The 5,000-nt window shown below is 35.3% G+C and overlaps 1 protein-coding gene across 5 annotated transcripts in view; it reads right to left on the reverse strand.

Moving 5' to 3' along the window:
* The window catches only part of Med (Smad/Smad4 homolog Medea), a 27,377-nt gene extending 22,523 nt beyond the window's left edge, over positions 1–4,854 (reverse strand). For 3 of the 5 annotated variants that reach the window (XM_086534102.1, XM_043017812.2, XM_086534100.1), the window contains exon 1: positions 4,303–4,773. The gene's annotated coding sequence lies outside the window, so the exon portion shown is untranslated. Of the gene's footprint in view, positions 1–1,794; positions 1,917–4,302 lie in introns of all 5 variants that reach the window. The other 2 variants (XM_086534101.1, XM_043017813.2) reach the window with 2 other exon arrangements.
* Positions 4,855–5,000: the final 146 nt, after the last annotated feature.

Consider the following 5,000-nt stretch of genomic DNA (forward strand, 5'->3'; position numbering starts at 1 on the left):
AAGAAAGAAAGAAAAAATACAATAAATAAATAAATAAATAAAATAAATATAAATAAAAAAATGGCTCCAGCTCTACAATGAGTGACTAAAAGGGAGTGGGAAAAGTCAAGGTATGTTGCTGAAGCTGCCTCGCTCAGAAATAAAACCCATCCTGGCGCCTGGGTAAGTAAATCTATCCCCCGTCGGCAATGGGTTAACAAATGTAATGACACTTCAGCTTTAGGGGATAATATATGTATGAAGCGAGAAAGAATATTCATGCAGAGGTTGGATGTTACTCCCATAAGTCAAATATAATGATATGTTTCACTTTCATCTTGCTGATGGTTGTGAAAAATATGGTAAAAAAATATATATAAATAAATAATAATAATAATAATATTAAAATAAATAAATAAATAAATAAATAACACCTCAAACCAAGCTACCAATATTTGCATCTTCAAAAATCAATGGTGGAATTTCTTATATATACTATACATACATACACATTTTCAGGCCAATGTTTAGAACTGAGAACATTTACAATATTTATACTGGATTTGGATGATATTACCATTTTATTTTTCTATCAAAACAAATTCTATCACATCTTTCCTAACCCTGCATTTTCTCAATAAAAATGCTAACACAAACAAACACTTCCTTTGTATTACACTCCACAAACTGACATACATTTCTCCTTGAATATGTAGATAGATTAAAAAAAAAAAAAAAAAAAAGGGTCACAATTAGTTGAAAACAAGATTTTTACTTAAATACTTGGTATGAACAGAAATTTTTCAAACAAGTTTTGCTGGTTTCAAAATATGACATTCCTGAACCATGATTCAGATTCACATGTGGCACTTTGTTATACCTTGAAAGCAAAACATCACGACTTCTCTTAATTCAATTCATATCACAAGCTTCTTAATAATAAAACGATTCAGCAATAATGATCAAATAAAAAAAATTGTATTTACTTTAACTATGCTTCAAATATCACGTCTCTGATCTTTATTAACTGAACACTATTATGGGACATCTTAATAATACTAAGAATGTCCTCGTATATTTCACTAAAATATCAAAAGATGCATACGCTGAAAAATAGCTCCACAGATAAACTAATAAAACATGAATCAAAATCAATATTGTCAATAATGTAAATCTAAATAATATGCATATGTCCACACACACATACACACAAATGGACAGACAGACACACATGCGTGGACAGACAGACAGACTAACACACATACAACAGACATACACACTTACATGGGCATATAGATAGACACACACACACACACGCGCGCCCGCGCGCAGATGCACACACACACACGCGCACACACACACACGAGGACACATAGACAGACAGACAGACAGATGTACATGAACAGTTTTGTACACAAATGAAAGTTTATTTTCAAGTAAATAAACACAGGAATAAGAAACAAGTAGGAAATTTGTCAATATAAATCAGCTTGATTGTGACAATCATGTGTAGAATTTGTTGACATTCCTGGTGATTTAGTGTTAAATAAAGAACCAGTCAAAGCTCTAATCCTGCCAGAGCTTATGTGGCAGCGGTTTCTTGGCCTTTGCTTGAACGCCAAAGGTGTGACAGCCATAGTGATTGATTGATAAATCTATACCTAACAGAAAGCCATTGTTCACAATTAGAGATACTCATGGCACAAGAACGTTTTAGAATTCATCAAGCTATCTATTACATGAACTGTATTAACTTGTTCTACATATATGTCTGATACAAATTTTACCAAAACATTTTTACCACATACATATTACCTGCGTTGCACTCTTAACCCTCACACAACGGCATATTCACAGGGGTCGGATCACTTTCGTAGTTTGTTTTTTTTTGCTTTCGTTGAAATTACAAGCAATTTGTTCCTTCGAGTCATGATGATCTATCAAACCAAATGATAATTACTGTCACTTTGCTAATATATGTATAGAATCATATTTTAATTTGCTAAGTCTACAATATAATAGAAAACAGACGTCTTACTATGCCCAGCCCACGGTAAACATTTAAAGATGTGGCCCATGATGGAAGGTATAATTGTGATCAATTTCACCATGATTATCATTTCCTTTTACTATTTCCTATTGTTCACTGTGCTTTATATATGTCTCTTGACTTTAAGAATAATGCCTCACGTAATTATAACTTATAACATATATTTCCAATCTTTCCAATTTCTGTCTGTCTGTCTGTCTGTCTCAAAATCTTGTTAAGCCAAAAACTAAATGTATAGAAGTTATAAAACAAAAGAAGAAAGGACACTTTCCAAAAACATTCTTTTCTTCAATCTACCATAAAAGTTTACTTGGTTTATTTGCCTCTAATCAGGCAAAATATTCTATTAATCATTCAAGTCTATTCTTTTCAATTTACAACTAGTAAATCATAATTCCTATCAGTAATTCTCTACTCCCTTCTTCCTCAGTATCTATCCCTTTACCTACAGTTAATAGAGAGTACAAATTTAGACTAAATTAAAAATGCTAAAGCTAATATACTAATTGATGTTTTCCAACAAATGAGTTTGGTGGAATAATTTCCTGGCAACTTAACAAAAGAAATAAAATGTCTGTAACAATTGATTAAAACTAATTAATTCCATATCTATTGCATTCCAAACAATCAATAAGCTTCCGAGTAAGACAATGTATAAAATATTAGCTATATGTAACTATTGAATAAAATATTAATGTGCAATGATCTTTGACATGCGAAAACTATGAAACTTGAAAATCATCACGAAATATATACCTACCACACCTAAATCAATAAAGAAACGAAACTTATATAATTACAATTATACACGCACACAGTAAAACACGATCATAACACAAAATTGACATATCAACGAATTCTGAGGAATTTATAATGTATGACACTGATCACAAAATATTCATTGAACTTGTAAAATAAATAAATGTTAAAATGCTACCACAGACAGTAGACCTCCTGGTACTTTGGCAAAGACCAAGAAACCTCAACCACGTATTTTCTGGCAAGACAGAGCTCATTCACCTCTTATTATGGAGGCCATGGCAGTCACTTGACATAGCAGTACTACTGTATTTGACATTGATTAATGTTGAGTACAACACAGCTAACATAATTCAAAAAAGAAAAAAAGTCCATTTGGAGAGCTTTTCCATTCGTCAAAACATGCCCTACCTTTCTTCAACAAGATCATGACCATCATGTGGATGGTTTATGAACCTTAATCAACATTACGAAAAAAGGAAACCGTCCAAGCTTTATCTTGCCAGAAATTAACTGGTTCGTTTGTCAGTCTTTGCCGAAGTGCCACAGGCGCACATACCGCGGAGAACTAGACTGTATCTATCTCTACATTTAATTACATAACAACTATTAGTAATGTCACACAAGAAAAAGGTATCAAAATTAATCAATCTATCAATCACATGTACTGTTTACCTTATGCGGTGTAAGTCCGAACATGTAATTTTACTGGAAGAACCATTTGACATTAAGTAAAAAAATAATAATAATAAATAGGAATAAAAAGCAATCTCACTCCACCAAATCCTACAAAAAAATAATAATACAATAGCGATAATAATACAAATCACAAACAAAAATAATAAAATAATTCAAACCCACACATTTCCCGAGCACCAAAACAAAAGTCCAAAAATAAAGAAAAAAAAAAGAAAAACACTCTTTAAAAAATCAATAATAAGGATAAGACCAAGTATATTATAAGCAAAGATCCTCGTAAGTCCAAGAGAAGGCAAAGTTCCTCACCATTACCTCAGAATCCAAGAACCGAATTAATAAATCACCGTCAAGCCTAAAGTACTTGATAATGAGGACAAGCTGAATGAGAAAACCTTATCCCTCGACAACCCTGAAGGACGACCAGGTTCCTCACCTTGGCCACGTGATTCGAAAGATAAATTACGAGGAATAAGGCCGAGGCAAATGCGACGGCCTCGTGTCCCAAGCTCCTCGAGAGCCGTGCCAAGAGACGACGTTCCTCAAAAACAATATTCAGAAAAAAAATCACGACAACAAAAGTATTTCCCCAAAAAAACCTACAACCAGAACAAGAATAAATAATCCTAGCAACCTCGCAAGATCCTTAGAATCCTCTGCCAAGATGAGGTTCCTAAGCTTATCCTCAGACCTAAAATAAGAAAAGAAAAAAAGGGCAACTCAAAAACTAATAGGACTAAAAAACCCTTGAAGAGAAGGGGGACAACCAGAACCAAAGGGCTTCCTCCTCAGTCCTTCGAGAGGACGTGGTTCCTCACCTTGGCCTCCGTCGGGTTCTGTGTCGAGGTTCCTCCGAGGGATTATCCCCGAAGCGCCTTCATCTTGAGGGGGAAATCGAGGGAAATCAAGACGCTGCTTCCTTGCCTTCACTTCGGCATTGTGTGCTTCCCGGAGTGACGTCCTCCTCCTCCTCTCTCTCTCTCTCTCCCTCTCTTTCTTCCACAGACACACACACACACTCGGCGAAAAGGAGTAAGGGTAGGAGGAGATTATCAGAATTATTCCTATCTCTCTCTCTCTCTCTCTCTTTCCCCACTCCTCCCTCTTTTCTCTCTCTCTCACTCACTCTCTCTATCTCTCTCTCTCTCTCCTCCCTCTTTCTCTCACTCCTTCCCCTTTCTCTCTCGTCTCCTGTGGTCCTTGTCACGGTATTTCTCACTGGTTCACCATCTCTCCAGGCACAGAGGAAAGCCCCGGCACTCGCTTCACCGCCGCTGCTTCGACTGGGCGAGAGAATGGACGGTATTTTGGATTTCGTAATTCCAGTGTGAAGGAGGAGAAGCAAGAAGCAAAACAAAGCTCAGCCAAGTGACGATCGCGCTGCTGAGTCCCAGGTTTTTTTTTTCTTTTTTCTTCTTCTTTTTTTTTACTCTCTTTTTTTTTGAATGGTTCTGCTGGGGTTTTCTTGTTGTGTTTTGTGTCATTCTTTTTTCTTTTCTTTGTTTTTTTTATTTTT

The sequence above is a fragment of the Penaeus japonicus genome, unplaced genomic scaffold (assembly GCF_977035675.1).
Source record: "Penaeus japonicus unplaced genomic scaffold, GWHDUDI00000001_assembly GWHDUDI00000040, whole genome shotgun sequence".
Taxonomy (NCBI): Eukaryota; Metazoa; Arthropoda; class Malacostraca; order Decapoda; family Penaeidae; genus Penaeus; species Penaeus japonicus.